The sequence below is a fragment of the Styela clava genome, chromosome 8 (assembly GCF_964204865.1).
Source record: "Styela clava chromosome 8, kaStyClav1.hap1.2, whole genome shotgun sequence".
NCBI lineage: Eukaryota > Metazoa > Chordata > Ascidiacea > Stolidobranchia > Styelidae > Styela > Styela clava.
Genome location: NC_135257.1, coordinates 10021565 through 10035846, shown reverse-complemented (window position 1 = coordinate 10035846; position 14282 = coordinate 10021565).

The window sequence follows — 14282 nt, the reverse complement described above, 5'->3', positions numbered from 1 at the left end:
CCTGATGTAGGTACTTCCAAACATCGAAGTAAATTTTTTCGCGATATCGCACACTTTGGGAATCACTGACCTAGGCCCTCTCATCGTATAAATCGGCCGTGAGCCTGTGACTGCAACTAATCCTCCCCGAACACAAAATTACTTCGGCCTTCTCAATTTTAAGACAGCACGGTACAGCAGTAACTGGATAAGGTTTTCATCAGTATTTATCCAGTCCAATTTTAATATTCCAAGTTATATTGTCCATTTCGAATTGTACGGTATTCCATGTTGTGATCTGCAGAGTAGGCCTACCATTTGAAGATATTCATTTTAGTTTATGGATTAGGCATATAGGCAGTTCTTCATTATATTGCAGAATGGACAGATGGACCAATGCCCATCATTGTTATAAATAAATCTCTCCCTGCCCCCCATTCCCGACATGAACTGACAACCGGACGAGAGCCGGGGTTCGCCATATGACCCCGGCTCAAATATTGAAATATGAAAATCCCAAGATGTTAACTACGTAAAATATTGTAATATATATTCTGAAATCGGAAAATATTTTACATGCGACGACCTATAAATAACAGACGCAATAAGGTCGTTTATTAGTTCAAGGGTTGGGGTTTCGGGGCCAATTTTTGAAATCCCCGTACCGGGATATCCCGGGATTGAGCTGTATAATCCCGGGACTTTTCGGGATTAAGTAAAAGATTGAAACAACTTGCATGACAATAAAATCACGTAATTATTTCATGTAATAAAGACACAGAAATATTAGAGCATCTAGGACAGTGGTTCCTAACCTTTTTTTTATATCGCGGCACACTATTTAGCTCTTTAAATATTCGCGGCACACCTATCACAAAACACGATCATTTTCTACTCATAAAGAGTGCGATAGTCGAACGCGATCATGGGGGTCTCGTGTAGTTTCGTACCGGTACCTAACGTAGCATAACAATTTTTTGATATGTCAATCCTAACCCCCATCTGATTACGCCATCAAAAAATTAAATCACTACGACATCACAATCACGTCATAGAGCTTGCCAAATATACGCACGATCGATCGAAATGGCATTGGCGCCTACGATAAAGAACTGGCTGACGTTATCGGTCTCTCTCCTATTGGAATCGTTCCGACGACAACTGTTTTCTTACGTTAATGTAAACAAGAGCGTCTTCGGAGCACCTCACATTATTTTAAAAGTTGTGCAGCCGCGAAGTGGACATAACGATCGTTTCAATATTATGTTGTTGTTGTTGTTGTTGTTCTTGTTCTTGTTCTTTGACACGTTTTTAAAAAGTCGCTTTACTCTTCGAATACTGGACCAATTGCTTTGAAATTTTCAGTGGTTGAAGATAAAATTTTTCCCCAGAAGGCTATTACTTTTATTTATTTTAAAATTTCCTGTGGACTTCGAGAGATTCGTTTTTTGTGTTCAAAGAAGTGATCAGAATAAAAAATAGTGACACCTTGTGGCGATTGCGCGAAGGCATATCAACTGAGAAGCGATCGTAATTCTTGCTCCGCTAAGAGTTGTTTATGATGGGATGTTTGGGGTTACCGGTACCCGCAATGCAGCAATGCAACGGTTTGCGATTTCAATAAACTCGAAAGGTTTTTGAGGTTAAGTTAAACTACCGGTACTGTTTCGCGCGGTGTTCAATCAATCAATGTTCACTTTCCATATATTTCAATATTTGTAGACTGTGGTTCCCGTGTTAAGCGAAAGTGATACTGGTACGATACGGTAGCTGGGAAAGCTATGACAGTCCCTGTGGCCTGTACGGCACGTACCGGTACCGTTTACAGGTTTACGTACCGTCTTACCGGTACCGTAGTCCGTTACGGTACGTACCGGTACAGCTGTACAGGTACGATATCGGTAGACTAGTACAGTATTACTGTACTAGTTGCATTAATTATATTTGTTTAGAGTGTGTGCCTGCATTGGAATTAAGTTTTTGTAATGAGCCAGCATGTCTGCACAGCTGCTATGCCTTTCTAATTTTTGGCTGTTTCGTTACATTTTTTTGGAAACAACATTTGCATAAATACGTATGATACCGTATGCAGAGGAAGAAACTTCACAAAAATTTCAACATGTGCAGCAGGTTAGTGTACATAAATCAGTAAATACAGAAATAAGCAGAGGAAGAGACTTTACAAAAAGGATAAGATTTACATTATTATCCCGATGGAGAGGAAAGCCTATAGAACGGCTTAACCATATTGCGAACCACTGCCTCTTGTCTGGTTACCGGTAAGGTACCATTCCAAGTCTGGTACCGGTATGGCTGTATGGGGGAAGCATTACAATCTTTCCAATAGTGTTCAACATGTTATGAAATATGGTGGTTGCGGTTTCATCAATGCAAAAAATATTTGCCGGTTTAACAGCATGATGCAGTTATTGCAAATAGTTTTCGTGTCCATATATTTGAGCTTTGCTCTCTTGTTGTTGTTGTTGTTCTTTGACACTTTTTGGACATCTAGTGCAAAATCTAAAAAACCGCTTTTCTCTTTCATTACTGGACCGATTGCTTCGAAATTTTCACTGGTTAAAGATGAAATTTTTCTCCAGAAGACTATTACTTTTATTTATTTCAAATATTTCTGTGAGATTTGTTTTTGTTTGCTATGACGTCACCGAACGTTCTGCGGACGCATAGCCGACACTCCTCTTCTTTTTGATCACGTGCCATTGAACGTCGATGGTCCGTAACGAAGTCCTTACGGTACTTTTCTACGATTTTTTCCTTACGCTGATCGACGGTACGGTAAACCGTACTGTACTGCGAACAGACGTGTCCATATATTTGGGCGTAGCTCTCTTGTTGTTGTTGTTGTTCTTTGACACTTTTTGGACATCTAGTGGAAAATCTAAAAAACCGCTTTTCTCTTTCATTACTGGACCGATTGCTTCGGGATTTTTACTGGTTAAAGATGACATTTTTCTCCAGAAGGCTATTACTTTTATTTATTTCAAATATTTCTGTTAGCTCTGTGAGATTTGTTTTTGTTTGCTATGACGTCACCATACGTTCTGCGGACGCATAGCCGACACTCCTCTTCTTTTTCACTCCTATTCATCTTGGGGTCATTGCCCATCATTTCTACATGGGTGTGGAGTTTGCAGCAATTTTTTTTACGGCTCGATTTTTGTATTAGTGTTTTTCGTCAAACCTGTGCATCATGATGACGCACAACCTGAACCTGTTACGATACTATGTTCAGGTTGTGCGCAATCTTGGTGCACAAACTACGCAAGCACCAAATTTACTAGGAAATAAAATCAATAACTTTTAGGTATTTATTGAGATATTTGTGTTAGTGTTTTTCGTCAAACATGTACATCATAATGACGCACAACCTGAACCATAACCTATCACAAATTACAATACTATGTTCAGGTCGTGCGCAATCTTGGTGCACAAACTATGCAAGCACCAAATTTACTAGGAAATAAAATCAATAACTTTTAGGTATTTGTTGAGACCAGCTTTGGGTCGCGACCTATATACAGTATATAGGATAGGATAGGATTTACATATTTATGGAAATACTGTCGAAACATACGCGTAAAATAAAGAGTACTATTTCAAAATACCGGTTTTTGTTGCAATTAACAATACAAGCCTACTAATGCAGTCGCAAGTGGTTCAAGTGGATATACACTCGGTGGAGTACAGTCAATTATTTGTTAGCGAGAAATGTTATGCAGCGGGATGATCACGACGACGCAGTGAAAGATAATGATATCACGAGAATAAGAATGAGAAAATTGCTACATTTCATAGTATATCCCTGGGAAAGAATGTAGTTCATTCTTATGTTTCATGCCAATGCTTTTCAAAGACCAAAGACTCTCAACACTCTTGCTTCTTCTCTTCTATAAAAATACATTGTTATTATATATTCGCATTTCCATCTGTTTGTTCGTGCTCCCAGATAACCGATCAGCGGCCTCCAAGGAGTCATAAACTAAAGGAGGCGACCGTGCTTCTCTTGCCTGTTGTCATGCTGTCCCTGGAATTCAGCTACAACAAAAATTTCACGAAAACGGATTTTTAAACTTTATGATTTTATTAATATTCTCAACAATGAATGATATACGGGTGGTAAAATGCCAAGTTATTCCAACAACATGAATATGTTTTGCACTTTACAATCAATATTTTTTATGTAAGTTCGTTTGACAGACCCCCAACTACAAATATCAAAAATGTGAGGCCAAAAAAGTCACACTACAACATTGTCAAATGTGCTGTATTTACGATAGATAACAGGGAATTACATGAAAAATGGTAAAATAAAGATCAATTCAGCATCTGTTGATGATTTTATGTGTTTGTTTCGGAAGTTTAAGAACAGAATTAATTGTGGTTGTTGGGGATGTTTTAAAAAAAGTTTGCTTGAAAAAATGTTTTCACAAAATGTCAAGGTTTGATAGTAGTAGACAAGTAGAAAAAAAACTCCCATGTTTTTTTTCAATTGACAACCACGCCACAGAACTTCCCCGATAAGTATACGCAGCAATTGCGAGAGGCAGAAATGCCAAGATGGGATTTCATCGAATTGCAAACCAATATTAACAATTCTTATAAATATTTGCGCATTCCCATCTGAACAGCGTGGAAAAGATTATACCCATCTACACACTTTAAGAACTATGTCAGATGAGCGTCATATTATCGAATATCAGTAAAGGAATAGTGCAATGGGAAAAGGCATATAAGGCGGAATTTTAGTAGTATGAAATCAAATAATCTTATTGTAGAATATATATTTAAAAACATTTCGTCACGCCAACTGCATTCCAAAACTGTTTGTCTCTGGCTTAGATACCAATTGGCACTCATGTAAACTGGTAAGACTGTAAGAGGCACGCGATGGAGCAGATACTGAGAGTATCCATCCCCTAGCTGTCATTTGAGTGAGTACTGCTGTTTTTATTGCAGATGTTACTGATCTTTTTGTATTAAAGATTACTGGCATCACCGATTTAAAGATGTTGGAAACCAACACGCAATATTACAAAACTTACTTTCAACACGCGGTTTGAATGAATGAAAAAACTGAAACTAGTATTCTTGTGAACAGCATACAAATTCTATGGAATGAAATCATACACAAAAGCTCGTCAAAAACCCATAGCTCAATAATCAAGTGGAATTTGATGCATGTGCGCGTTACTACGTACAACCGAAGCACGCAGGAAAATGTGTGTGATGTACTAGTATTCAAAACGTTTGACTCAACTATGTTGGCATAACAGGTGCACATCTCGGTTTCGCATACGCATACCTTCTATCTCCACAAGGATGTAGTAATTTTGATTGTTAATTTTAAAGTCAATGCAGCACTGAAAGGTTGCGGTTCTTCCAAAAGAAAAAACGTTACACATCTTTAGATACCAGTGGATGGTTTTACATAGCCTTGTTCGGAGTGAAAGACGAGGTCAAATATTCCAATCCAATTCAACTAATAAAATATTTCCCAAGTCCCTAAGCTTAAACTAGGAAAACGAAATGCGCGCGGCAACGCAAATGTTGTTTGAAGAGCGCAATAGAAAGTGGCTAGATGCTATCGGTGGATCTTGGCTTGTATTAGTGAAATAAACTACCATTTATTCTACTAAAATTGAATTTCTGACATTGTGAAGAGATTCAATGTTACTATGTATGCAAAACTAAACCAAGTAGTTATGAAACAATTGTTTTTAACAGAAAGGCGCTCCTGAAGTATTCGTACCAAGATGGCGGACAACCTGAACATTGTATGTTTACCAGGTTAGGATTCAGGATGTGCGTCATCTTGGACCGAATACTTTAAATCCACTTAAAAAAAAATTGCTCAACATTATATACTCCACACCCACCTGGGTATCATTATATATGTCATATACATTATATCTAAACAATAAAAAAAACTTTATGTCCCAAAACAATGTTAGGGCCCGATTCTGCCGGACTAAGACATGCCCAACCTTTTTGGTCTCGCGGGCCACTTTCACATGACGAAATTCGTTGCGGGCCGCAAACGTTTATACCAAACATTAATAGCAGCTAATTCCTAATTTCGGTGTAGGTAATTTACATGATACATAAAAGGCAAGTTCATTAACATGAAATCAATCAAGGTAATAATTGCTTTCTGGTTACTGGGTAGGGTTGGCAAATTATTTGAATATCAAGTCGAATATTAGAATAGCAGTTTACTATTCTAATATCTGGTACCACGGGGCGTGGGCATGACACACACGGGTCACCGAATCAAAGAATCAATCATTACACAAGTTGTATAACACAACACAATTGCGTTTTTTTTTTGACGACCACACGAGAACACATACATCGCGCATGACACTCACGGGTCACCGAATCAAAGAATCAATCATTACACAAGTTGTATAACACAACACAATTGCGTTTTTTTTTTGACGACCACACGACAACACATACATCGCGCCAATGTCGCGGGAATATCAAGTTTAAGTGGGCCGTTTAATTTGCAAATTCAGGCTCCGAATTCATTCCTATAATTTTGCTCAGCGTTTGTCCCCAATGATCGCACAATATCCAAAAATGAATTCCAAAAATAATAATAAAAAAACTGACGTCGATCTCCACCAGGATGCAAGACTTGACACATACGTAATAATAAGAACCGGCAATTGAATGTGGATAGATGGCAGGAATAATCACACCAAAATCACCAAACATACTTAAGCCTATATATTGATATATAGCATAGTAAAAATTTAAATAGTCTTCTTACAAACTTTATAGGGCGGGCCGTAAAAAACAGTTTGGCTTGGGGACATACGCAATTTTGCAACTTGACTGTATACACCAGTCCTGAAAACCAAACAATCCAAAAACAAATGTAATTTCCACTATCTACGATGTCTAATCCCCAAAATAGCTAATCTGTTTCAATTACATTATTTTTTATGTTCAAAAATATGTATTTCATCAACATAACACGTTCTGCAAACCCACCGAAATAAGACTAAGATTAAATATAAAGAATAAAACAGCAATGCACCCAAATATAAAAGCCAACCAAGGTGAATTGAACTCAGACAGTGAATATCACAATTGCACGCCTTCCTATACTGTAGTATAAATTCAAATTTATAAGCGCTAAGCTAGAATCTGAGATTCAAAAACTCGAAAATCTTTCGACGAGGTTATTTTGCCTTTGTTACGTCACAATAGTCCGGTGGTAACAACGATAATTCATTACGACTTAACAATTGCACAAATGTGCATGTCATACAAAATGTCCATTTTTATGGGTTTCTGAATTCTTAAAATAAAATCTGAGTTAACCGACAGGTGCGCAGCATTACATAAATACCCATTTTATGAAAAACTCAAAACGGCCAAAAATGACTTACGCAATTCGGTCATTAGCCTGACGATATTTTCATCGAATCAAATAATTTTAACAAATTGTCGAATATCGGGTTGAATTCGTTAAAATTGGTGCTTGGCCCAACTTTGTTTCTAGTAGACATCAACGATGTTGTAAATTGCACATCGGCTTTGAAAAACTCTTCGCTGATGATACGAGCACTGTCGCAATATCTTCAAATATAACTGACTCATCCAGCCAAGTTGAGCAAAACCTGAAACCTTTTTGTTTGGATGAAATCTAATAAACTAACTATGATAAGGCTAAAAAGATTTATTCCTAAAAACATCATGAGAGAGGCGTAGCCAGCATATTTTGCGCCCGGGACAAATTATAAAATTGGCGCCCCGACCTCCAGGTTCAATCATATTTTCTATTACATTTAATTGTATATGTAAAAACAAATTATATATGTAAATTCAAATTTATATGTATTTATATATTTTATTATTTATTCAAAAATATATGTATATGTGTATTCAAATTTTAATGGAACATTTTATTTAAAGAAGACGCAAAGCTATACAAAATATAGCATATGTCCATAATGTCCCACTCAGTTACTGTCAAAGATGATTTACATCGGGGGTCTCAAACTCGCGGCCCGCGGGCCGATTGCGGCTCGCGGGATGATAGTTTGTAGCCCCCGCCTTGGTATTAAAGTTTAATGTGAGTGCGGCCCGCGAGTCACTTAGCTCAGTTAGCATGATTAATGCTTTTACTATACTAAGGCTAGATGTCTGCCGCCAGTGCGATCTTGCTTGTGACTGTTATTTTTTAACCCTTGTTGTGAAATTTTTGCAAGCTTCATTTTGGCGCCCCTGTACCTTGGCGCCCGGGGACATATGTACCCCATTGACCCCCTAAGCTACGCCTCTGCATGAGAACTATTAATTTTTCTTCATTTTATGCCGATGTGCAGTATGGAATTGTAGCTTGGGGCTCAACAGACAAAAGTAGACTTCAATCAATATCGGTTCCGATATTGGAAACCGAGATCTTGGAGTTATGACCAATAATATTCTGTGTCAAACAATGAGTCCAATTTACAAGCGTATGAATTTTTATAAAATCGAATGACATTTATATTTATGAAGTTTCTAAATCTAAATTGATATATATATCAATGCAGGCATAACATGTTGCTGGATGCTTCCAATACATAATTCACTAATTGTGGTGATGACCATGCATATAACATTCGCTCAGTATCTGAAGAAGCATTCTTTATTTCCCGAACAAATCTTAAATTTACCAAAATTTCTATAAAAATTGCAGGCTCAAAATTTGGAATGATGTAGGCCTACCTGACATGTTCGAAACATATTCATACGGAAAATTAAAATTGAATTCATGAAACATATCATATCAAAATATTTAATGTAATTGACAATGTTTGTACTAACTCGTGGACAGATATGGCTGCTTTGAATTGTATGTCTACATTACAAATGCAGAATGATTCCTCATGACAGCGAAATTACAGCACAATTATTCAAACAGTCGTGGGGAGAATATTTTCCTGACAACCATCATTTGCAACGTTTAATATGAAAACAACCAACAGCTTTTTTACCGACTTCTCTATTGCAAAAGATGTCAATTTCGAGATTCCTCCCTGGATAATGAAGCCACCGCAAATTGATACATCGTTAACGATTTATGGCACAACATGTTCACCAACAATACTTCAAACGTCATTTCTTGACCATATGCTCGAAAACAATCGAGACTATGTACAAGTATTTATCGACTGTTCGAAAAATCCATTTGGCGTATAAGGCGCTGCATAATATGTGCCTCAAGCGAAAGTAGAGAAAAAACGGAAATTACATCGTTTTGTCTCTTCACATTCATCGGAGCTAGACGCAATACGAGGTTGTCTCAGATGGATCGCAACAACAAGACCGGAACGTGTATTGATAATAACGGATTGTCTCAATGCCCTTTCATCTCTTCTTAATTATTCAGCATTCAAAAACATAATAATTGCGTAAATAGCTACAATAATCTCGATGTTAACAAAACAAGGAATACAAATTACATTCCTGTGTAATGCGACACTCGTTTAAAAATATATATATATCACAGATTATTTGAAGCCACAGAAATTCTACCTGAGAATTATATAGAGATAAGGAAAGTGTTCTATTTTAGAGTCTTATCGAACACAACTTTCAAAAAAACTAAGGTTGATATGAATTTTATAGCATAGCACACTTACAGCGTAATATTATGGCAGGGATTTATATATCGTATAAACCAGGGGTCGCAAACTTCTGGTGTTACGGAGCCCGTTAGCAGGTTGGCTATTATTTACTGATTCCCACAATAAATTAAAAATAAATATCTGTTGGAACTTTTAATTAATGTCATATTCGAATTACCGCCTTGTGGCCTCATTCAGACCGTGCCACCGTTGTCAATTTTTTTTAATACGTTTCTGCTCCTTTGAACAGTTACAAAATTAGCCAAGTTAGTATTTTATTTTAATAAGTAAAGCTCGCGGAGCCACTAGGTTTATCTCACGCAGCTCTTGTGCTCCTTATGGGGCATTTGAAAACCTGTGGTATTTAATATAGGCAGGGTTACCATATCGTGCTTATTTCTAAGATTTGTGCTTATTTTCTAGCCCGCGTCCTATAAAGTATAACGATGTGCTCATTTCTAAGAAAAGTGCTTGTTTCTGAGTTGCGTGCTTATTTTGTCTTTGAACCATGGATGACTCGTTCATGTTTAGCGTACAAAGCTTCTGTAGAAGCGAAGGACGGCGTTTAATATCATCATCGAGGTAATACACCTCAATAATTATTATACGCAACGCGTATTCACGCTTCGCAGCGTTATTATTGTGTTGATTAACCACTTTCCAATGTGGCCTCATGGTTCGGTCTCGCCTACGAGGTCTTCCCGGAACGGGTATTTTCTCCTAGTTCGTGGTTCCTGGGACGCGTATTTTCTTTTGTATCAGCGCAATGGACCAATTAAATAAAACCCATCTATGACGGGGGTGGGTAATTACTTTCCTGAGTGGGTCTAATGTAGCCTAGAGCAGTGGTTATCAAACTTGCATGTGTATCGACTGCAAGTGCAGATGCGTACGATGAACATTGGATCGAAAATATATTTGAACGAGTTCGGCAATGCGAGTGTAAAAATCTCTTAAGATCAGAATTATAACGTTTTTTTTTGGCGAAACATAAGCGGGCTTGATAAAACGTGGTAAATTGTAAGAAAGCGTCCGATACTTCGGAAATAGTAAGATTGCTTTTAAATATACATAAATTTGAAATCCTATTCAATATATTCCAACAGAGTGTTTTTTATTTTTAGTTCGATGTTAGGATATTACAGTATCCATTCGAAAGTAGAACAGAGCATGGAAGTAAAATAAGAAAATCGTGTAGGGATCACATCCTATCAACCTTTTAACACCCGTGCTTATTTTTGACTGTAAGTCAGGCTCGTCAACCTGTTTTGTAAAAGTCCACCCTTTCAACCATTTCTTAAAATCTGGTACAACCCGCCCGTCTTACATTCTTAATACGAAGAAAATATGGTATATAGTTCTTGTTGACGCAATAGTTTATTTTTTAGTTAATGTGGCCCTTGCTGTTGGATTCCACCGGCCATTTGTTCTTTGTTGGATTTAATTTCAATGAGTGCAGACAACCCTTGTTCGGAAAGGTATGTCGTAGGGCTGTAGGCATTCGGACGAGAATGGTGACAGCTTTTTGTGAAAGATTGTGAAACTCGGGAAATCCTAATGGTGCTGCCAAAAATTAGTTGTAGGGTTTATACGTGTTGAACTCTGCTTTTTGTACAAGATCTGATCGTAATTCACCAGTTATCTGGCCAAGAGCAACCCCTCCACTTGTAAATGGCTGAATGGCCCATATTAGAGAACCAAGATTCTGATATTCAATATCCGGAAAATAGCCACCGAAGTTTAGCAGTAGCAGATCAAAATGCTTACCGTGTTTTCACGAAGATGAGACAAGATCCTATTTCAGTTTTCTCTCTAAAATTATCAGTAGGGCTTATTTTGGAGGGGATGTCTTTTATTTTCATTTATCAAAAACAAAATTACAAAGTAGAGAATTACGAGATTTCCAAATATACTCACCCATAGATAACATGTTCTTATTTAAAATAATTGTAATAACTCACGATAACGATTATGAGCGTTTTTAATTCCTTAATCTTTCAAAACTGCACCTCAGAGACAGATTGAGACACAGATTGATTTCCTGTTTTGTCTAGCTCTGCGTCGGAAGCAATCCCGCACGTAAGCTTCAGTTGACAGGTTGTCTTGATTGCATACGAAAATAAGTTTTTATCAAATGAATGTTTTGTGACGAAAGATAGTGCAGCGTGTCTGTGTCAGATGGCTAATTAAAAGTTGCCCCTATGACTCAAGAGGAAGTAGATAACGCAAAGAAAGTTATACGCTGCGCCCAATCAATGTTTGCCCTACGTTTTCGAGTTGATTAAAAGTGATGATTTTCAACCAGAATCCCATACATATCCAAAATATTTGAGACTGTATCTAATCGGAACTTGGAGAACGGAAATGAGATTACAAATGAATTGTATACAGACTCACGCTCATTTTTATGAAATATATAGAATCATGGATTAAGTTGGAAAAAGGAAATTACAGGACATATATGCTAGATGGCAACAGAGCACCGACTAGTCTGATGTAACGGATCTGATCATTTGAACACTTCAGCTTTGAACGATTCAGCACAACTTTTGTTGTGCAAATTTGAGTTCGCTTTCATTGCCCCGGAGTGCATAGCAGGAAAAAGGATGGAAAAGTGTAGTTTTTATTTAAGTTATGAAAGGCAAGCTAGATTAATTGTGCCATTCATAAAGTAGACGAGTTAGCTAAGTCGAGCGATGCTGTTTTTTGTGTGCCATTTTTTTGTTTTCGTTGTTTTCAAGTATTTTGTGTTTGTACTGATGTGAGAATGTTATTAATTAGTTCATCCGGTTAACCTGAGCAATCATGCTTACACCCAAAACCTTACACTAAAAAAATTCGCCGGCCACAGTAAAAAGAACATTTTCATGCTGAATGGTTTTAAAACATACTACTTTGAAGAATATTTGTTTTGGCAGGCTAAAATAAAAATAATAAAATATACCTATTCAAATTACTCTTGTTATGTCCATTATATCATACGATGACGAAATACATTATATACTACTCGTTGCACTCACGTTCGGAACTTTCGATTCATTTCCGATTGAAACATGTGCGATCAATTAACTATGTGTATGAATGAGTTGTACAGTTCAATTCACCCAAAGCCTTATTGAAATATATGCGTTAATCCCGTGCTACGTCCGATTGGAAACGGGCTTTAGTTTTTATGTACGTTCCAAAACTGTAATATATATACATCATTTGAAGACACAGAAATGTGATGTTGGTCTGGTAATTAGTACCTGTCGAAATGGAACTAAATGAATTTTTGACTAATAAAATTCCCCGAGAGCTTTAGTAGAAATAGTCATATTTCTATTTGAGTCGCAATAACATGATTGGGGCGTGTATTTTCGAATAGGTGTTTTAATCGGTTCTGAAATAGGCTGATAGAGAATTTACAAACCACCTGAAAATATTTCATTTGATTATTTTTCACTTGAATTTATATGAGTCAGTTAGACCCAACAGTGAAACGCACTTCGTTCACGAAATAAGTTTCGAAAAACAACGTTTTTGCAACGATGGCATTCCAGAGCTCAGGTTTAATCCTGCCTTCAAAACTGCGTTGTTGAAATGTCAGTAGGCATACTGAAAAATATCGTACAGCAACTGCTAATTTATTTTAAAATACACGAAGAGCCAAGTCGGAAACTGAACAGATATTTTTTTTCGATAATTGCTGTTGTGTCTAGCTCTGCGCCGAAAACATACTTTACAGCTTATAAAAGTCTGCGTGTTTATCCGCGATTTTATTTATCTATTATAAATGTAGGTATTCACTATATGATGAACCTACTCAAGCTAGTTTTTTAGCTTTTTTCGATTAAAAGATTCTCCTACCGAAGAATACAATATATAGTCTAGCTTAGTTTTTTTAAGGTTCTATTGTAATGTATAAAATTGATATGCTTGCTGATAAAAGGCGAATTGAGGTGTACTTTGTGTAAACAATCGAGATAATAGAGCTATGGGAAAAATATTTCATGGTGAGGTTCGAACATTGACAATAACGATGTAAATTCATGTACGGTTGTTAAACAAGTAAGGCAGTGAGTAGTCTGGAATGAAGCAGTATGGAATCGAATTGCTTCTTGAATCGATTGCTAAACTGTTCTTATATGCTGTCTTGATATTGATCTGACAAAGACACTGCATACACTGTTTCTCAAATAATTGTTTTGATATTGTACATATTATTGAATACAAATGAACAGTTTAAAGAGGGCTGGTATCTAGACAAAATCTCGGTTGCACTGCACATATGCCGAGTTGTAGTTTACCGTCACTTAGGTCTTAGCTCATATATACGCAGGATATGACCAAGTAAACCAAACCAACGCAGATGAATATCGATCAAGATTCATTCAAGGGATGAACATTTTACCGCAAAAGATATGAGTCATGGTGAAAATTTTACAGTGAATTCTTTATATGAGGAATAAGTCTTCACTTTTAACCTGCGACATCGGTATAATTGAATCTCAGGCGCTTCCCACTTTGACATACTCGTATCGCCTATAGCACAACTCTGCAAATGAAATAGTGGATCACTAAATGGACTATAATTACAATTTGAAATGTTGCTCCTCACAAAATAGAGTGTTATTTTAAATAATTTTTTCGTACATACTGTTCGTTTACAGTTTT